General features: G+C 35.3%; 1 protein-coding gene across 3 annotated transcripts in view; it reads right to left on the bottom strand.

Annotated features, from left to right (window-relative positions):
- The window catches only part of ATP8B (ATPase phospholipid transporting 8B), a 568064-nt gene that overhangs the window by 421388 nt on the left and 123208 nt on the right, over nt 1-23468 (bottom strand). For 2 of the 3 annotated variants that reach the window (XM_081734176.1, XM_081734178.1), the window contains exon 2: nt 10679-10706. The gene's annotated coding sequence lies outside the window, so the exon portion shown is untranslated. Of the gene's footprint in view, nt 1-10660; nt 10707-23468 lie in introns of those variants that run through there. The other variant, XM_081734179.1, reaches the window with a different exon arrangement.

Below are 23468 nucleotides of genomic sequence, written 5' to 3' on the forward strand. Positions count from 1 at the left end.
CTGCCAACCCACCCTCCCAGGTGTGCTAGAGGTCTTACTCCAACTGGGAGCTGACCGTGTACCAAAACTTTAGCACCACCTTAGGAACCCTGAAAACTATGGATTCGACACTAACATCGGTCATTATCAATTATTTTTGTCACCATCGCCCCCTCAGGAGTAGTAATGAGGGTTGAATTTGGATTTAAATGTCATCAGAAATGTCACTGCTCATCTTCGCGACTCTGAAAACTACGGATTCAACACTAATATCGGCCGTTCTTGATCATTCTTAAAACTGGGCCAATCTCCCCCTAGAAGTCTTACATTCAATGGGAACTGAACCTGGAGTTAAATGGCATCCAAACTGTAACCAATCAGCACATGACCCCGAAAACTATGTATCTGACACTAATATCGGTCGTTTTCGATCATTTTTGTCACTCATTCCTCCTATATGTGCTAGGGGGTCTTATTCTGACAGTACTCTTTTCCAGACTGCAAGTAATAGTGTACCAAGTTTCGTTAAAACTGCTCCAAGCGTTCCAGAGTTATGGTCGAACATACATACACATATGCATCCATTTATATAAGAGAAGCAGTCAAATGCAAACCAAACACCCTCCATAAAACATATTCCTCGCAAAGTTGGCAGCACTGATGTTACTTAACGATACGGCCATCTCTCGGGAGAACAATGCATAGTGACAACTCACAGGTACATACAATTGTTTGTTTATTGCTCTATAGGTAAGCGTAGTGAAAAGCCTGTTCGTCCAACACAAGAAATGAAGGCAACCAAAGAGCAAGAGATGTGGTTCGTTTTTTGGTGGTTGTGGGTGTTGGAACACGCGAAAGTCATCGTCGCATGTCTACTGTGTACGGCGAATACTCATGTCACTGACAACTGTCCAGGAGTGGCATAAGAGATTTCGAGGACACACATCACTGCAAGACGATTCGTACCTAGGACAAGCCCATCGAGTCATTACCCCTTATGTGATTGTGCAGATTGGTGAACATAGAGGAACTCATGTTCAAGTCGGAATTATCTACGGTCATTATCAAAGAGCACCTCCAGTTAAAAAAAAAATGCGCGAATTGGTTTCCACATCAATTGAGGCAGGAACACAGGATTAACAGAATAGCTTATTGTCTGATTATCTGCAGCGGTACCACGACGTCTCTGCCTCGTATTGTCACACAAGAGGAAACGTGGTGCCACCATTTTGACTCCGAGAGAAGAGACAAACCAACAATGGAAATATTGCAATTCTCCCCCGCCAAAGAAATCCAAAGTTGTTTGCACAAATTCCGGTAAGGTCGCGACGACATTCGTCTTCTACTATAACGGCCTTCACTTGTTGATTTCCTCGAGCGTGGGACCACAATAAACGCGAAGCGTTAGGAACTCTTGGCAAAAATTGAGACGCGACATAAAAGTTAAAGCGCCGTGGAATGCAGTCTGACGGAATTATCCCTTTGCATGATAATGCGCGTCCTTATACTGCCAATCAAGTGAGGAATATGCTTCACAGCTTCGTCTGGGAAACACTTTAACATCCACTGTACAGCCCAGATCTTTCGCCTTGTGATTTTCATATTTTTGGTGACTTGAAGAAAAGCATTCGTGGACGTAGGATTCAGTTGCACGAGAAAGTGCGAGAGTAGGTGAGGTTGTGGATGCGTCAGCGACCTAATTCCTACAAGACTGGAATTGATCGTCTCGTTTCCCAGTGGGATAAATGTATTAGCGCGTCTGGCAACAACTTTTGAATAAAAAACATTCCATTGTTACTTTTTCACGTGTTCGGTTTTCATTTGACTGCTCCTCACACATATTATGATGTCTCTATTACCTACATTAATATGAACATACATATTAACCGTTGAGGAAGATAACGTTACGTTGTGGAAACTGTCACGAAATAATTTATTTTTAATAAAGAAACTAGCTGAACCTGCGCTCTCTACACAGCGCATCATTCGCATATGAGTATAAATCTCCTTCTCATTCCTTACAACGTCTGTACATGTCCCTTTACAGACACAAGTGAAAGACGTATTGATTTAAAAAAGGCCAAGGGGTATCATAAAGGTGAGACTTTTTTCGATTATTTTTCTGAATATCTCGCACCGTTTGCAAGATTTGAGGCTGCTTCCGGTTGGAATTTCTAATTCATGTATGACCAGTGTTTTCTTTCTTCTTGCATGCAGTATGTAATAAGCAAATACATTACATACACAATTAACTATAATGTCAGTTATATATGGTGTTCGTTGGGTAACCCCCCCCCCCCGCCAAAAAAAGTTCATCTTAGACTGGAGAAATCCTAAGTCCTGTTATCCTTCCTTTTCCATTATTATTTGGCCATGAAACAAACGCCTGAGACATATACAACCCCTATATACAACAGTGTGGTGTTGGAATGTATAATGCTTAGGAAGTGATGCTTTTTTTTTAAATTTCAACACTTCCAATGTACCCGTAAAAATGTAATAAAGAAATAGTGGCCGTGTTTTTTTAAATATTCAATTAGAACTGGACAATCTACATGGAATTTGCAATCGATCAGTGAAAACGTCATCTTTCTAGAGCCTGTAGTTTCCGAGATCTCACTGTCGAAAGGATTGGCCAGAAACATATAAATGTAGTTTGAAAGAGCTCCAAAGATGGCAGTACAATTCATTTGCATTTATTTCGGAGAAGGTTTATTAAAGGCAAAGGCCTTCGAACAATAATTTAAAAGGATAAAAATTTTCTGAAAAATATTTCTTTAGGTAATTTATTTAAAGTACACTCTTTTAAAAATATTTGTCTTTGTTATAAACGTGAAATCACAAATAACCGTAAATCAAAGGTTTGAAAGCTAAGGTTATAGGTTAGAACTCGGTCGCTCTTAATTCGTACTGTAGCATTTTAATAGATAGATTCATACTCTGGTCATATATATACACCTACCTACCTCTAAATATATATATATATATATATATATATATATATATATAGAGAGAGAGAGAGAGAGAGAGAGAGAGAGAGAGAGAGACTGCGCGGGAGAAAGAGTATAAGTCAGAAATTGGCCAAAATGAATGTCAAAATTGGAGATCTGTGTCATGTTCCGTCTCCGGGTAACTCGGTATGCTTCGTAAAATAAAAAATCCCCCTCGTGAAAACCGTTTTTTTTTTACTTATACTGTTCCTCCCGCAGTATATATATATGTACTTTTTATTAAGTGCCGAACCTATAATACCGTCAAGAAACAGGGCATTGGCATTACAACCCATGAAGTGAACCTATATTTGTATAACAAAAATGAAATAATTTAATTTCAGAGTGATGCCCGCGTCAAGCTTGTTTTTTTTTTTGTTTTTTTTTTTAATATTAATAATAATACATCGAATACAACTTTCCTTTTGCCATTCCAGTGGAAAACAAGAAGACAAAGCAAAGAGTGCTCTTGAGTTAATGCTATGAAATAACGATCATATGTGTCATTTGCAAACCACTTAATCCAGAGCTTGAAACAACAAAAGAACGGAAAAGAGAGTACTGCTGAAGTCCCGAATTCTCCCTAGTTTAACCTCAAATCTTGCATTTCGAAAGTCTATTAAGGTAGTTCATTTCCATATGCTATAAAATGAAGCGCACATGGTCTCTTTGTTGTCAATTCAGTAATATAATATGCTATGTCTTCGGTTAGCTAGGCACTTTTTTCCCAGACCCCTGCATTTGCTCAACCTATGACTTTGCACCTCTTACATCCCTAACATGTCTCTAAATCTTAAGGGATGTTGAGATATGGTCATATTATTATAACCCCACCCTTCTTCTTCTATGTTGTTGCCATCTAATGTTCGTTACTATTTCTCGAATACAGCCGAATATTGGAAGGAGCCGAAAATTTATATTGATTTATTTTTAAAAAATATTTTTCCTATTTTATTTCACATTCGAATAAGTTTTCGAATATGAAAGGGAATATTTAAAAACTCTGAAGCACTTCAATTAACATGTCTAATCTTAAAGTATTTAGAGATATGGCCATCTTACTATAATATTTACAACCCCGTCCTGTTTTCTTCACGTCTTTGTTCTTTCCTTCTAAGGGCAACATCAAAAAACACTTAAACACATCTTTATTTATTTTAAATTAAAAGACTAAATACAAATTCTTAAAGCACTGAGGAAGTCACTGCCAGAAGCAGATGGATTATTACTTCCCCTCAGTGATTAGCAAGCTTCAAGTTTGTTTGAAACAGTGTATCCGTAGGATAGCTGGTGGCCAGCTACATGTATTGACATCGTCTGGTACTGTAAGGGTTGTCATATTACATCATAATAATGGAAAAAGGTATTTTTTACGGCACGCAATTATTATGATCGTGAGTTCTGCACTTCGTGTAAATACGTCGTTCTTATTTCACCCCACCTAGTCCAGTCATTAATACTCCCATTTGTCCACAAGCAATCCCACATGTCTCCAATTCGTGTTTTTTTCATGCTTATTTTTAAAAAAAAAACATCACCTTCGTGTGTTTCTGCTATTACTATCGATGAATGTCGAATCTTCTTTTAGTTTATATTTTAACATATGTACATAGATAAGCTTTTTCTGAGTGACACTTTGATTTCATTTGCACTTACGGTTCAAAAGTTCTGATGATCCAATTACTACAGTTGCGCAACTTTCCGGACATCCTGTACTACATTACCGTACTCCAAACTTTTAAGTGTTATAACTATTTCTGACCGTATGCATGTTACCACTTCAAGAATAATAAAAGAGTGTCTCAATATTTTACAACAGAAAACTCCCAGAACAGTTTTTTAAAGTAAAGTTTCTAACAATATAACCACGCAGTCTTCCTTCCGCGTTCATTCCACGACTCTGAGTCAAAAACAACGAGCGCATGTAAATTATGCCTGACATCATAGAACGAGCTAGTCATCCAAGGACAGGGTGATCATGATTTCAAAAATTAAAAGCTAAGTTATTTTGGAGTAAATTAATAATTTTGTAATAAAATAATACTACGAAAATAAAACTTAATTATGGTGTTTAGTAGTGCAAAAATGTGTGCCAAAACACTGTCATTACCTCAATAATTATTATTGAAAGTGATTTACGAATGTTAATTACTCCATATACAGCGTACTTGTTTTGAAGTCATGGTTGCGTTCATTACGTCAGGTTTGCTAAGTAACTACGAAAATCACTACCATTATTCGTTTAATGAAATGTATGGGCAAACGCACTCAATGTTCCTACGAATAAACCTGTTTCTAACATTGATAACGCTCCGTATTTTGGCAGTGTACCTGTAGGCATTCTAGTATTTCCAGCGGAAAAGGTAGCTGGTCAGTTTACATTCATCATTATATTAAAATAAATTATAAAGATCACACATGTAAAAAAAATAATAAATAAATAAAATGAGGGCAAATATTTGTTCATAAAATCGAACAATTCCTATTAATCGAGGTATGGTCATCCTATGCAAGAGTAGAGATCATCTTTACTTATTTCCAGATGACTTCAACTTCCTACTGTGGAGTCATTGTTTCAATTGTTTTATGCAGCTTGTTTACTGCATTATGTAGTGAAGAAAACCATAAGCAGCCGACTAATTATCTCTGTTCGCCGAAGTTCAAATGTATCTACTCCTTCTCGGTGTCAAGCTACTACTTCCGTGTGCTTGGTAGGACTTAAGATGGAACTTCAAGAAAAAGCCGGGAAGGTCTGTAAACCAGGTTCTCTAACCACGTGTTCTTGAAAATAATTAGGTGTGTTATTTACGAAATACTAATAAAAACTGTATGCTTTTTTCTTTGTACCTCTAGACACAATATTTATTAAGAAGGGATCATTCAGATTATGCGGATAAACTCTCTGTCTAAAACATATACTCTTATACAGACAGCAACACAAATAGACTCGCTGAAATGCTTGTTCATCGCATGAGAAGAATAGGCTTATGGAAGATATTTGAAAATATATTTAACCCTTATTCTTTCTCTTAGGCAGTTTACTTGAATCGAAAATAAACTTAACTATAAATTTCCACCTCATACAAAGCGCTAACTATGTTATAAATAGTGCCCGGATTTTTATGTACTAAAAAACTGTAAAATATTTATTTTTTATGTGCTAAAAAAAGAAAAAAATATTTGCTAAAAATTAAAACATATTTAACAAAAAATAATAAGGAAAAGTATGGGAAAACGCCCAACATAATATAAATAAATACTGGTATTCAGCAATAGCTCGTATTCATCAATGTCGAAATTTTATGAGCATTGCAGTAAATAACTAACATCTTGTCCAAATTGTCAATCGTAAATTCAAACCTGTTGTTACGGAATAATGTCTTACGGGAAGATTTCACGATTACAACAAAGACAAACATTTTGAGTATGTGTACTTTAAATAAATTAGTTAACTAGATCTTTTTCATAAAATTTATGTTTTAAAATTATTGTTCAAAGCCTTTGTATTTTAATAAGCCTTTCTAAAATCAATGCACGTGAATTGTGCTTCCATCTTCCGAGTTCTTTAAAACTATATGTTGTGGACGTTTATAGGTTTGTGGTCAATCCTTTCGACGATGAGATCTCGGAAACTACACGCTCTAGAACAGCGTTTCCCAACCTTTTTTAACTTGCGGCACACTTCGAGTGTAACTTGAATTCTCGCGGCACACTCATAGATATTATTATTATTATTTGCAAATATAAAATACCATGGTATTTTTTTTCTGTGATTACTGATCTTCTCACAGAGATGAAAGCTCGATCACTGGTTTTCCTCTTTGCAAATTCATTATGCTATTTTTTTTCTAATTTTAAAATAGAAAATAATTGCAATGAAATACAGGACTCAGATTTTTAAAAATACACTTTCTTTTTCGAATACTGTATCCAACCTTTCACTAAGAACGAAGATCACTAAATAACGAACGAACAAATAAATGTGTTGTACTTTTAACTGTGCTGTTTTAACCAAAACCGGTGCATATTATTGCAGTCATACAGCTTGCGATGCGTCGAAGTCAAAACACACCTGTTGAACGAAGTGTTGTTCTGTCATTCACCTGCGAATGAGTGTTCTACGAACGTTCATTTGACGCGTACCGTACAAGTGCTTCCATTTCTCGGTGTTAGTATGACTCTCAATTGAAGCGTAACATAGCAGCTAACCGTGGAAATGTGTACGAGCCGAAATACTGTCTGCAACACAGTAATAGATGTAGAATAATATATTACAATTACAGTAATTTTTTCCGTGGTAGAAATTCTTAGTCATGTGAAATACAAAAATATACATTTTTTCCTATGTCTTGCAATTTGGTTGCTATAGAATTAATAATTTTGTTTCGATTTCCTCGCGGCACACCTGCGGTCCATTTGCGGCACACCGGTTGGGAAACGCTGCTCTAGAAAGATGACGTTTTCACTGATTGATTGGAAATTTTGCGTAGATTGTCCAGTTCTAATTGAATATTTTTTTTTTAAAAAAAAAGCATGTCCTGTATTTCTTTATTGCATTTTTAAGGGTACACTGGAACCGTTGAAATTTAAAAAAAACTAAAGCATCATATCATATGCATTATACATTCCAACAACACATTGTTGTATATGGGGTTGCATGTGTCTCAGGCGTTTGTTTCATGACCAAATAATAATGAAAAAGGAAGGATAACCACTTCTCCAGTCTAAGATGAATCTTTATTTTTGGAGTGTTTTGCGCAATGAACACCATATATAACACATTATAATTAATTGTGTATGTAATGTATTTGCTTATTACATACTGCATGCAGGAAGAAAGAAAACACTGGTCATGCGTGAATTAAAAACTCCAACCGGCAGTAGGCTCAAATCTTGTAAACGGGCGAGATATTGAGAAAGAAATAATCGATAAAATCTCCCCTTTATGATACGCCTTGCCGATTTTTTTTTCAATCAAGACGTCTTTCACTTGTGTCTGTAAAGGGACATGTACAGATGTTGTGAGGAATGACATGCAGATTCATGTTCATAATGTGATTAATGCGCTGTGTAGAGGGCGCAGGTTCAGCTAGTATGGATATAACTTTTTCTGTAAAGTGATTTCTAAATTTTACCAGTTTCATGAAATTTGTCTGGGAGATGGGAATCCGAACGGGCAGAAATAGTCTTAAAGGACCTGACCACTCTAGGCCGTCCTTTAGCTCGCCAATTTGATTATGTTTGATTAAATACATCATATTCGAAGGAACAGTGATACCAAAACAAGTTAAGTTCTTCACATTTCCTGTTTCCTATACGCCCACTATACTTTTATCACTTCTCTGTATTCTGGATGAAGTCACACGCTTCTTCGATCAGTCGCTCAAGAAAAGAAAGGAGAGGAGAGAGAGAAACTACTACATGCTAATGGATTACGTCATGTACGTGATTGAGTATAAGAACTATATTCGAAAACCCTCTATATATGTATCACTCTGTTTCCATAGCCTATATTCCTCTCGTAAATGGATGTACAGAGTAACTCAGAAGCAAAATAGCGTGATCAGCCAGCAGGGGTGATCTTGACTTGCGTGTTCTTTACGGAACTCCACCCACTAGAAGATTCCCTTAGCACACCCTATTTCATTCGTCATAGTGTCTGGGTGGAGAAAGATGATGCCGGCATAAAAGAATCCACAGCACAAAAAACAATGACGGGTATTATTAAAAAATGACATGCAAAAGGAATACTTCGTTCTCCTTTTAAAAAGTACGAAGAAAAATATTTGATTAAATAACATTATTTGTACTGTCAGCTTACCTATTAACTCGTAAAAGCATGCATCAACTTCTTTTCACCTTCAGCCTCAAAAGGCTGTTGTTTGTTTTGAAGTTCGGCGTCACGTTAAAGCACCAATATTTCAAGATGTACTAAATAAATACATGGTGGCAACAAAAATTATGGAAAAGAATTCCTTCTTTTTTGTGGTTTTCCAGATTTTTTTAAAAAATTTCCCTGATATGTAATTGGCCATACAGGCTTCCTATGTTGATGGAAAAAACAAGATCAAGAAAAGATAACGATGATACATAAGAAATACATTTTCCCCTAATCAACTAGCAAAAATTGATAATATGAAAACAAATACAAAATATTCTATTATGAAATTACAGAACACTTATCAGATGAAGATTCCTGCACAAAGCAAGAAATTAAACATCTCTGAAACTTTAATCTGTAACTTGAGTCACACGATGGAAGTTTCGTCACAGGTCACAGTGAGACACTCATCGAAAAAGGGTGGAGTTTTATGTAGAAAACTGGCTGCGGCACATCATTAGAAAAAGAATCAATAGTATTATGTAATTCATTTCACTTCTCCAAATGATTTATTTACTTATCAATATTGAGCATATCTTCCATTATTTTAGTGTCTTTACCTACAAGATAGTTCAGAGTGATCTTCATTTTCTTGTCTTCCATTCTTTTTCCTCTCGTCATTGATTTATTGTTTTTGCAAAACGAGATGACCATTTCGTGCATAATGAATCATGAATTTCCTTATGGACAGATTTTCGAGGTCACCAGAAGAAGTTCTTGAATCATACACAAGTTTCAGTAATATTAAAATTTGTCCTTTTCAATTACCTGCTGCACATTGTACATTGATTGAAAATCCTCTTTCTACATTTGAGTTTTCATAAGAGAAAATTAAGACATTTTAACAATATCTCTTAAATCATTTTACTCTGAAGTATCCAAATTCTTTAGCCAAAAGTCATCCAAACAGTGACAGTTCTTGAATAATGACCCATAATTCTTTACAATTTGGATTCGAACAAAACTCTCTGAACTGCCTTACAACTCTGTTATACTGCCATCTAACCAATTATTTTCAAATAGTTCAACTAATAGAGACTTCATGCGATTCACTCCAACATCAGGCCTTGCAGAAATATTAAAATTGGATTTTATTTTGGACTAATTTGGACTTGCATTTTATTTATTTTTTCTATTTTTTGGACTAATGTTCAATCTAAAGGAATCACACAAGAAGATCTCGGATACTATACTTTGAGGAACGCTTGACTATTGAATGAACACAACAAGCAAACGCACTGTAATTAATTTACATTACTCATATATATATATATATATATATATATATATATATATATATATATATATATATATATATATATATATATATATATATATATATATATATATATAACCAGTACCAGATTTCAGAAGCTGTAAAAATACTGTAGGTTGTTTTTTTGGATTGGAGTTTAGTGTCTTTTCCAGCATCGAAATTATTTGAGGTCTACAGTTTAACATGAGATCCGAACATGAGCTCCACTGGAAACTGAATCCAGATCTCCCGCCCCCCAGGAAAAAACCCTAATCATATAGCCACAAAGGAGCTCTTGTGAAAATATAGTAACACAATTATCTGTCGAACTTCAGCGTATATGGTCCTGAGTTCGATCTTGAATTGCGGAACGGCCTCCAGTAACCTATAAGAAATCTGAAAAAATAGATCGAAATAATTTCCTACTACATCTTGCAACATACAAATCATCCATACACCATACAAATTGTAACTGAATGATCAATTAATTGTAAAACTTGATACGAAGATATTTGCTAGGTCTACAAATACCAAAATATAGTTATATTAACTTACCATCTTGTTGTAACTTACCAAGTATGCGGTTGAATATGATTGAATCCTGAAAGAGAAAATAAGGTAATGTTCGTTAACAAGATCATCATGCTACACGTATTCACAGATAACTACATGTCTATCAATAAAATGTTTCTTTGAATGCTCCCTGACACTTTCATTCATGCTCTTCATTTCAAACTGACAACTCAATGTGGTCATCATCAATAAAAAATAGTACATTTTATATAATTACACATAAAATCTGCTCTATCATCTCAGACTGTAGAATAATATTGAAAATAGTCGGTATTCTTTTTTTGACCTATCAGTTCCTTACTCTAGTATTAAAACATCCTGCCTATGCTAAGTATAAGATAGAATAGATATATACAAAATCTTTGTTCAAGTCTCCTTTTAAAAACCTACCCATAGTTCCTGGCTTGGTACTATTAACACCAAGGATGTTATAAAATAGAGGATCTGTCCATATGTATCTTCGCCCTATTGATTCAATGAAGCCAATAAACAACCGAATATCGGCACGCCTGATTGGCTACTCTCGTTTCCGCTATAAATGCTGGCTCAAAACATTGCGATCTTATCGGGCGGAGCGAGCAGAATGGGGGTGACGAAACGGTGACGTATGGCTTAACGATTTTGTTGTATAGGCAGATCCTTTATCTTACAACATGCTTGATTAATACATAAAAATTTGTCATAAATATCTAAGATTAACACCTACCAAAAACTGCCAATGAATTAGTGTACAAAGTTTTCACAAAATGATGGGGGTCATCTCGTTAAATCACATTAATATAAAACATTTATATGACACAACGTTAATGAATTTAATGGCGAAGGATTATTCATAATAAACTTTATGTTAGGAAGTAGTTCACAACCAAATTTACTATTTAATGATATGAAATAGGAAATTAATTAAATATGGATCTGAATTAGAAAAATTACGTAACGTCGAAATAATATAAATATGATACTACAAACACATGAATGACCAATGGGAACGGAAGAGTCTGAAAGCGGCTTCAAAATCCGAGTACTTACACACTGAATGATACAAGAATAATAAATGAGAAGCGACTTACACTGTGTAAATAAAAGAAAACACAAATTATATTGCCAAGCAATTGCAAGGAATCTGTACAAGTACATACGCAAACTCGGAAAAGGGTATGGCTCAATGGCAACCTTTATAAGCAGCAAGGAATATAACGAAACCTATAGTTTAAAATGAGACGTAAAACACTGTAGAGTGTCTGATACTCTCCCACCAAGAATCGAATCCAGGATCTTGTGTACCAAGAGCACACATACTTGCCATTAGACAACGGAGCAGGTTAAATAAATGTAGGCCTAATTATAACTCACTTGAATGAATACTTTCTGGTAGGTTACGAAAGCGCTACGCACCGTTCCCTCTCCTCTTCCCCAATGTACACAAAACTATACCATACAATTTGAATTTTTCGTCCCCTCTTCTTATTTTATAACTAGCTGAAATACCCATTCTTCGCATGGGGACTGTATTTGGTAGTCAAAGCCTGTTGGAGTATCACCGTTCATCTCAGCGACCGCGAAAACTATGGATTTGACACTAATATCGGTCATTTTGGATTATTTTTACGCCCTGGTAACTCCAACCCCGGGGACACCGGCCCGCATACAATGGTAGTTGAATTTGAAAATCATCGCTAATGAAGTGTCACCATTGATCGCGACACAAGCGACCGCAAAAACTATGAATTTCATAATAATATCGGTCATTTTGGATTATTTTTACATGTCTCGGTACCTCCCCCACCACCCCGGTGATTCCTGGCCCGCAGTCGAATGGGGTGAATTTGGAAGTTAATGCGATCGGAGTTTCACCATTGATCTCAGCGACCGCGAAAACTATGAATTCGCCACTATAATCGGCCATTTTCTACTACTTTTACGTGTCCCGGTAAACGAGCCTCCGAGACCCCCTGGATCGAAATTTAAAAAATAATAATAATAATAAACGCTTCGTCATGGTCAGACCTGGACCAAGTACCCATGACCCAAAACTTGGTAACTCTCGGTCCACTCGTCTGGTCCCCAGACCGCACACAGACAGATAGACACTCAGACAAACGCTTCATTTTATTTTTATTAAATTAGATTATTAATGTTTAGAAATAGTGATGAGCAAATGCAAGACCAAGACCAAGACCGCGGTGGTCTTGGTCTTGCTTGCAAGAGTCTTGCAAGTTTTGCTTTTAAGAAATTTTATGCTTTTCATAGGTAAATTTTACTTTGGATATAAGGAATAATAAATTCTACAATGGGCCAATAGTAATGGAAAAACAATGAATGTTTCTAAATGTAATATAGTTTACCTTCGTGTAAGTATGATGATAGTGTACAACATAGGCGGTGGCCTTTATTTCTTTTAACGGGTGCCCACGCTTCACTATTTATAAGCAGAGGTAAAAGTGGATCTGAAAAAATGGGGGGACGGTAGGTAGCAGCATGACGCCACACCGTTCCCCCTGCCTATCTTTGCCCATTGTATTTTTTTAGAAACTGGGGGGGATGCCGTACATACTTTTACAAGATGGAGGATGGCGTCCCCTGCGTTCCCCCTCAGTTTTACCCCTGCTTATAAGATAAATCACAATGTTTCGTAATCTTTTTATATTTTTAACAGATCTAATACTCCACTAGTTCCCAAACTGGGAAGGCTACCACTGAGACGCATGAAAGAAAATCAAGACGGCACAGATTACTGAAATATCATGAACTGAAAATTTATGTTTACACTCTAAGTGGGCGGCTATTTGAAGCGATCGCGAAGCGTATTTATTGCTCATGTGTGTGCTTGAAATACGCTGACCATGTATTTAAATCTGAGCGGCTAAACATGAACGCGAAAGCAATAAAATCGCTAAGAAAACGCCGGCTCGAGCGTATTTGGTGCAGGTCGGAACAATAGACCGCCTGCTGTTTAAAAGATTTCAAAAGGAAGGACAGAAAGGAAAGACGTGTTGCCAGGCAAGGGGATTGTAACAAGAAACAGCTGCTTGGAAGACGCTTTGTGCAGAGATTGGAACTCTGCTATTATAAAGTATGTGTGTGTATAACAAAAGAAAATTCACAAAAATAGAAGGAAATTCCGAAAAATTAGCTAATCACAGAAAAATCTATGTAACACAATAGAGTGATTTCTCGTGATACACTTGGTTGACACTTAGCTGGTGCCATGGTAATCTATAAGCAAAATATTTGGCTTTAGGTAAAAGATGAAACAACGAAATAACTTGAATTTGAGCCCCTATCTCCGAAGCTCGAACTCCACCCCCAAACAGATAACCACAAGTGTAACCACAAAGAGAAATTTTCAGTTGTGTTTGAAAACGTGTCCTGTGTACATATGCAGTCATGGTTAGTGTGTTTAACACAGAGGCGTTTATAATCGAAATACAAAATAGGCCATGCCTATATGATTTAAGAGATCCGAACTACATGAATCGTGACTTAAAAATGTGGAGAGAAGTGGCTGCGATATTTGTTCCAGACTGAGAGGGAATGGAACGGAATTCTCAGAATGAAGAAGGTAAGAATATTGTTATTTTATGATTTCATTTAATACTGTTAAGTAGAGCTACATCGAGCCAAATTGTATGTTCACTATGAATAATAATAATAATAATAATAATAATAATAATAATAATAATAATAATAATAATAATAATACTTTGTTACAGTTGTGCCAACTTCCAATATACCTAATATATACCAAACCTTAAGGCGCAACAGCCCGAAAGGGCCAGGGCCGGCTATGCGGCATTTTATGGGGTGGATATGTTAGATGATGGAACAATTTCCCTTAGATGGTCTAAGCCATAGATGTGTGCACAAGAGAAAGGCGGAAAATGCCACCTCTAATAGTTTGGTACTTAGGTATATCGAAAAATGTTTTAAACAGCAAAGACCATAATTTTAAATTGGAATTCAATACATCTTATTCTCTTTCTGGTCCTTGAAATGACCGAAAAACTACGTTGCCAAATTATTTCGAAATTTAGTTTTGTAAAACAAACACATAATGTTTCAGTTTCCAGACATTTCTTTCCATGCAGCTTAGAAATATTCCTGGGAAAGATATGTTTATTTTATTTTATTTATTTATTTTAACTGTAACTGCTCGTGTTTTATCAACTTTGTTCTGAAACTGAAAATAAGGTGCTAAAATTGGTAGAGAGTAGGAATTTCAGAAGAAGCCAAAATCATGAGAGGAAAAAAATTAAAAGATTAAACCAGAGAATTGGTTAAATATATAATGATGTAAATTTTATACTTGGTGGCTTGGAATTTAGCGGTCCTTTCAGCACCGAAGCTATACAAGATGTGAACCTACAGTTTAAGGTGGAATCTAAACTACCTTTATGCGCTGAAACTTTTCAATGATCTCCCACAGGATTCGAATCCGGAACCCCATTCTCCAAAGACACGTGCATAGCTAGTAAAGTATAAAGTAGTGTAAATGCTGGAATTTATTGATTGGGGTCTAATATTTGTTTTCGATACAGAGGATATCTTTAAAATAAAATGCCTCTTGCTCCGTCTCTTTCGACTATATCAGCGAGGCTACATCAGACGTGAACTACAGCTCAACGTGGGACCCTAACCACGTAACCTCCTGCCTAGAATCGAATCCAGGTCTACCACTTCTCGCGCGGGAAATGAAAAGACCTGGAAACCCTGACTGGTTCATAGTATGATTTACAACTTTGGTGAAACTAAAATTACCGTGTAGCCACTTAGGCCGCGTTCGCTGTCGGGGGTAACGCTTTGTCGACTAGCCTAGCACTAAAGGAGATAGATTTTTTCTTTTCAACCACGATTAGCTACTCTTTGTATTGTTCAATCAAAATAAATATCAAGATATTGTTTTACTGATACCAATATATACGCTATGGGGCACAAAAATGGTCATTACGAAAAACCGATGAAAAAGAATGGAGGCTTTCGAAACGTGGGCATGGAGGAAAAAAAAAAGGAGAGAATTAGCTGGGTTGAACGGAAAACGAATGAGAAGGTGCTAGAAATAGTTGCAGTGGAAGAGGAACTGGTTGGGACATTGGCTGAGGAGGAACTATATTATGAGGGACGTTCTAGAGGGTATGGTGAAAGGAAAGAGAGTGAGAGGCGAAGGAGACTGTAGTTAAAGGAAAGTATTAAAACAGAAAATTGCTACGTCAAGACGAAAAGACTAGGACCACCGTACATCGAAGCTTCTCAGTTGGAGTAAGTGACCTGCCAATAATCGTAGAATACCTATGATGATGATAAGTTTAGCAATATTGGTCAAAAAAGAGAGAAAAATTAAAATAATATTGATAATAATCAAACCTGATTTAAGTAAAGAAATCTGTAATATCTCGAGTTTGCTGCTGCTTTAATGGAAATAGTTCATGCGCTGCGTTCTTATGCACTTTTTTTTTTTTTTTTTTTTTAAGTTTTGAAGTGTTTTTCATTTGTATTACCACTTTATTCTTCGATTTTTTTGTATAGTCTGCATAACACGTAGGGATGCTCCCCACTTCCTGCAACAACTTCGAAGTAAGCATGAAATTTACTTTTTGAGCTCGCCACTTGCGGTTTTTATTTTACAAATTTCTTCTTGCTGGACGTTTGTGGTGTTTTATCAGCAGACTACTTGAGGCAAAGCAATTTAAGGGTGAAAAACAAATCCCTCTTTTGCTATATTTACCCCAGGACGAATCGACAAACTTGACCAGCTCGAAGGTTAAAAGATTAACTTTACTCCAGATAACACACCTGTAGAATAGTGTCTGATTTCCCGATAAGTAATCATCATTGTTTTAAAATGCAGGAATGCGTCTTAATCCAGCACCAATGACACATTTCTTTGTGTGCAACAAACTTTGATTATAATGACACCTGTGTGGCTTGAAAACGAGTAATAACTACAGAAATCACGAACAACCTATTTAGAAAACGACATACTGAAAAAAAGACATACTTGGTACTTATTGCTATATGCTACCGGGGCAGGTCGACTCACACGGATTGCATGAACTACTGGGAACACATTCACTCCATCGGCATTTTTACTGAAGCCAAAAAATTCAAGTGAAAGATGTAATATTTGTCCCCTTCCTTTTTCCATTGTATAAAAGCATTTAAGTAGTACCGGTACTTATGAAAGACTCTTGCGCAAGAGTCTTGGTCTTGGTCTCGGTCTTGCAGGTATGGTCTTGGTCTTGCATCGGGATTCCTGGTCTTGGTCTTGCATCGGGATTCCTGGTCTTGGTTTTGCATACAAGACTCTTCCAAAAACTGCAAGACCAAGACTCTTGCGCTCATCGCTATTTAGAAATAATAAAATCTGCATAAGTTTTGATTTGACAAGTTCATTCCTTGTCAAAATTGTTCCATATACAACTAATGTCTAAGAGCAGGAGAATGAAATAATGATTACAATATATTGTATGAACCATCTTTTGAACAGATGTATACTTGTAGTATTCTACATCTAGTAACATTTAAATCAGAGTCGTATAAACATCTAAATTCATGACACGTTTTCCAAGTGGATTCATTTGAGTATTGTCCAATATAAAAGTTGTTGGTCAAAATTAATAAAACTGCAGTTAATCTTTCGTCTTTAAAAGGCAAACAGACTTTCATATAGACGACTTCGAAGTACTCATTCGCAATGACAGTTCGTCCTTCCACTCGTTGTACTCTAGTGACGACAAGCACTTCTAACGATTAGATACCAGGCAGCTCCAGGAGAAGTCGTCTTTGCAGTAGTACTCTTAAAATTCGAATAATTCACTGGAATATTAGATCCGTCGAATATTCGGTGTTCGAATAACTATTAAGATAATGTATAACTAATCGAGTATTGAAAACGAATAGTCGGATATTCGAATAACAGTAGAACAAATATTTCAATAATTAAACATTAATAAATATTCGAATAATTTTAACAGCATTACTTTGTAGGTGAAAAAAGGTATTTTATTCCAATCTGTTGTGACCTCTTCTAGAGGGGGATATGGCTGTTTCGGTGTACGACGTTTGGTACAGGCTGTTCCGATGTAAGACCGTGTAAAAACGTTTAAGTGTGACGCTGGTTCGATGTGAAAACTCCAATCTTTACACTGAACGTCAGTTTTTCCTAACGAAAGTTATTCACTAAGAAGAAATCAATTCATGAAAAAATAAAGCTAAATTAATAAATAAAATAAATAAATGCTGCCATACGTATTCTACGTGGACTAATTCTTAAAGAGAGTTGGATACAATTTTAATCTCTAAATTTGGTGATTGTATAGAAACTGAAAATGTTTGGATTTTCCTCAACAGAATAACTATGAGGTATTCAGTTTTTAGTGTTTGTCTCAAGAATGTCGTGCAATAGATTTAATTGTTGACGCTGAATACATGGCAGAAATCTATATATTAAAATGCTAGATTTGTGTTTGTGGCCAAGAAATTTTTTTATGTTGTAGCTAATTCTTTCGACAATTGAATCTCGAAAACCACAAGTACTACAAACGTATCGTTTTCGCTAGTCGATTCCAAATTTTGTGTAGATTTGTCAATTCTCATTCAAATTTTCAAGAAACGTATTTATTTTTCTATTCCACATTTTAGGTGTCGTTTTGACCCTACTAGTTTAATATTGGCACCTGGACATTAAGATTGATACCCTTGTGAAAGGCAACCAGTACAGGAGCCCTGTATAGCGGGTTGATTGACATTTCAGGAACATTGCTTTAATGTGAATGACAAAACCTATTGTAAGCTAGCAACTTCGAAGGTTTGTGGACCCATAATGAGGAGTACTCGAGATATGGAATTATAAGGAAAAACATTTGCATTTGGTATCATCTATTACTTATCCAACTTTACCACAAGCTCACCCCAACGTTCTATATATTAAAATATTACATTTTTATGTTTGTCCATAGCAATCCACTCCCTTTGAGAGTCTTCCTGTTCTTTACTTGTGTTCGTAAAGAAACTTGCACAGATATAGTGGGAAGCGGAAGAGAGTTTCACGCTCATATTAGAACTGTGTGCTATATAAATAGCGCAGGCTCAGCTAGTAATGTATATAAGTTTACTACGCAAAGAATAATTAGTAGCAGAATTGTATTGTCTTTGAATATTAAAGTGAACTGCTATAAGATACTATTCAGTTTATAGTGTGTTTCTTAGGAACGTCGTGAAATATTTATTGACGCTAGGTATTTTATATTTTACTATATATACTTATAAATGACGTACAAATTGTATGTGTTAGGTACGAACACTTTTGCAAATTAAATTAGTTTTAAACTACATTCCATTATTATTATTCATACATTTTCTTGTACAGACATAATTCTGTCATAAATCGAAAATATTATCACACATACATTTCATTCTATCATGAACGAATTGTATTATCATATCATTCAGTAATTGCCTCAATACGGCTAACAATGTTAGTTTACACTATGGGACAGTAACTTCACGATGACACTTCGATTGTCAGACCAAAAAATTCAAATAACTTTTTCCTTTTATGATTTCAAGTTTTATTTTATATATTCAGTGTGAACTAATTCTCTTTTCCTTCATTTCATGATTATTCATTATGAGCAATGATTAATCCTCTCTTCATATTACTACCATTATTACTCTCTTTGTGTACTTACTTTAAAATGCAATTACAAGATTAACATAATCTGAGAATTCGATAGCCGTTTTTAAATACATAATAAACCCCCCGCAAAATATCCGCAGACGATTATATAAAAATTTTCCATTTTCTCGTACTCGAAAACTGCTTTCTATCAGATTTCTGAATACACACACACACATCATGTAAGTACGTCGAAATTAATCCCCAACAAATACTGTATACACTAAAGTGTCCTTGCACGGAAACGTCCTTTACAGGCAAATGTTCTTACACCGAAACATCCTACACCTTTTCCAGAAGCAGGAAACTATACACCTTAATAGAAAAAAGGCAGCGTTTCACAACCCCAAAGGTACCGTGGTCCATTAAGCAAACATCAGGACTCTTTACTGAGATATCGGTGAAGGGAATTGAATGAATTCCAGTCCTAGCTTCCATCTGTCTGTAGAACGCCAATGATGATCTTGCTGTCTGACTGAACGCCTTACCGTGATGAAGTTCTACCATTTGGTGTATGCTCCATACTGTCGCGTACTGGAGAGTTGTGCATTATATATTAAATAATGATGTGCATGATAGATTTTTAATTTAAGAATTGATGCAGCACCCAATGAAAAATGTATGTACAGAGCATGTTAATAAATGAATTAACATACCTAATTGTTTTTATTTAAAAGTACGACATTAAAGAGAAATCATGAATGAATAAAATAAACACTGACCAAACTGAATGATAGGTAGTACAGTAAACAAGTCAACCAAGTTAAAAAATCACTAAACTGGATAACGATTTCTTTAACTCCTTCAGTGTGGGTGGCGAATTAATTCGTATCTTCAAAACGCACCTGCTCTGCGGATGGCGTATATATACTCTTTCATTTTGCTTTGGCTATTTTGTATTGCGTATGGCGAATATACTTGCCCATAGTATGAGTAATGTTATCCTGACAATATTTAGCGAGTTTGCGCTTAGCTGGTTTCAATTGTTGCTTAATTAAAAGAAGAGGAAAAAGAAAGAAATTAAAATAGAGTTTGGGCTTCGTCAAATACAGTTTTCATTCTTTGTTTTGTTTGAGAGCAGACAGCACAGTAATGGGTTCAAAACGATATTTCAACGATACTGACATCGGGGAAGAGTTATTAATTAGTGATTCTGATGTAAGTGATTTTGAAACAGATTTAGAATCAACATCCCAAGTTCTCAAAAAAAAAAAAAAAAAAAACTACACTTTTTACAGCGGTTCGCATCTGAAAATTACGCACTGAAGGGGTTAAAAATCTGAGTGTCAATATTAAAGTAACGTAAAATTGCTAATCTATATATTAAAATGCTAGGTTTATATATTTGTCTCCAAAGAAAAGTTTATATGCTGATCTCCAGGGTTAGCAAAAACCATGGTTTTTATTGAAAAAAAAAAACTTTTTTGTTTAAATAATTTGCTTTATATATTTACATCACATATGGACAGAAATAAGTCTGTTTCGCCTCGGTATTATTATGCAACAACCAGGTTATGCTGGAGGGGTCACATAAGCTTAAAACGGAATCCAAACTGCTTCTCGGCTTACATCCGAGAGAAATTGTTCTCCATTTGAACTCGAAACTGGGACTAATTAACCACAAATGTGATACGTCTGTCGACCCACTCACGAAAGACCCCTGATAAAAATGCGGTGTACTGATCTTTACATACTTGTTAATATAATTGTCTAGAGTCACTTCAGAAGGACAAAAAGATAAACAGTTGCAGAAGTGAAACCATTATACAGAATTACATATGGACAATTTCAAAATACTGCAGAGTACAAAAGAACTAATTTAGTCCAAGTTAGTTCACTACGACTTTTATTAGTCCAAGTTAAAGAAAAAACGACTTAATTTTCATATTAGCAAGAAAAGTGAATAATGATCCGAATTATGAGAGTCCACTTTGGCTCTGACCCATTTATATATGGTTTGTATGACCACCCCTCAACAACAACAACAAAAAAAAAAAACGGCATTTCGATGTATTTTATCAATAGTAAACATTATTAAAACGAAACAATATTTAGAATTTTTCTTTGATTGCAACTGCATAACAATAATAACAAACTAAAATAATCACAAAAAACATTGATATACTTATAAAAAAATTGCTTTTGTAGTATAATCTCTGAGTAAATGGGGAACTTAGGTCTGAATATAATACGAATAATATACGGGAGTGAAACGTGATAATCCATAAATGTATGTTTATCAAGATTTCACGAACACTTACGAAATTTTGTGTAGATTGTCCAGTTCTAACAGAATATTTAAGAAACATAAACGTTATTACATTTTCAGAGGTACACTGGAAGTGTTGCAATTTTACAAAAGCATATCCTACGAGTTACACATTCCAACACAACATAGCTGTATACAGGAGTTGTATATCTCTCAGACGTTTGTTTCATGCTGAAATGATGATAAAAAAAACGAAGGATAACCATTTCTACAGTCTAAAATGAATCTTTACCGCCTTATGCAGAATCGTTTTGACGATATGATTAGCGTCATACTAAAAACATGGCTACTGCAGGGAACATATGTTAGTCGAACTCTTTAGCATGCCACTAATCACGCATCGAAACGACAATGCATAAGGCCCTTAGTGTTTAGAGGGTTTTGCGCAATGAACACCATATATTATAATTAATTGTGTGTGTAATGTATTTGCTTATTACATACTGCATACAAAAAGAAGAAAACCTTGATCATACATGAATTAGAAACTCCGACCGGAAGTAGGCTCAAATCTTGCAAACGGTGCGAGATATTGAAAAAATAATCGAAAAACTTCCCCTTTATGATAGCCTTGCCGATTTTTATCAAGACATCTTTCACTTGTGTCTGTAAAAGGCCATGTACAGATGTTGTGAGGAATGACAAGGAGATTCATGCTCATATGTGAATGATGCGCTGTGAAAGCGCAGGTTCAGCTAGTTATTATTTACATTGTTACAATTAAAGAGAAGTTAAACCTGTTAATTAAGTGGGAGATAAACACACTAGTTTGATAATATTCTATATGTACATATTGCTGCAAATAAAATGTATTTTAGATATTTTAACTTGATATTCTCTATTCCTATCCCTATAGAATAGCTAGTAAATTAAATACTATGTTGCAGCAGTAAGTAAAATTATGTCTAGTCACCTAAACTGAGATGCAGCGTAACATCGTTGATCAAATCTAAGAGCTAAATTCAAACAGAGTTTTAGCGTCTTAACGTCGTAGCTAAAACTGAAACGCGCCGTTAGGAAAAGTTGATCCGTTATATACTGTACGTCCAGCGGCGTATCTTTCCAAACTGCACATATACACATCTAATTCTGGCTGGCTGACCTTTCTAAAATAGGTAAATTTCATTTTGCTTTTACATTCGTATACAAACAGAAATTTTCTTTGAATACTAAGAAAGTGCTTTTACAATGCTTTATATTTAAAATCGTAACTATATATAAAACTACATTAACTGACATAAATATAATTATAAAATTTAAAAAATCAGTTTTATTTTAATCAATAAGATTACATACGTGTAACAATGTATTGTACTGGACGTGCATTGTTGACAACGCGACGTAGCTCTGGTTTTGCCCTGTAACAAAATCCAGCTACAGCCATGATGGGTTGGCAAGATGGCGTAGAATGTTCTACACAATGGAGCGTCATGCTCTTCAATTATTGCAATTTCAATTTTAACAACAATTTCAATTTTGGACATAATTTAGTGCATTACAATTTTTATAGTGATTTACATATTTTTTTGTATGTTCTACGCTTCTGCCTTCCTTTTTACTTCACAAACTAGTGTGGAAACATAACTATTTGAAACAGGCCAATTCGTCCATTTTGGAACGGGCCATCTTTTACAATTATAATAACAACAAAAATATTTAAAACAATTCTAGTGAAGCAGTCAACTTGGCCTTAGTGCTGTGACTTTTAATTATAAAATCTCCCGCGAGGGAGATGAATAGAATAGAATAGAATACAGCCATGATACCACGTGAATAACATTGGTGACTAACGAACGAAATTGCATTGAACATCAGTCAGTGTTCGTCATAATTTTCACCCATTGTTG

Source organism: Thermobia domestica, chromosome 12 (assembly GCF_964235325.1).
Source record: "Thermobia domestica chromosome 12, izTheDome1.hap1.1, whole genome shotgun sequence".
Lineage (NCBI taxonomy): Eukaryota > Metazoa > Arthropoda > Insecta > Zygentoma > Lepismatidae > Thermobia > Thermobia domestica.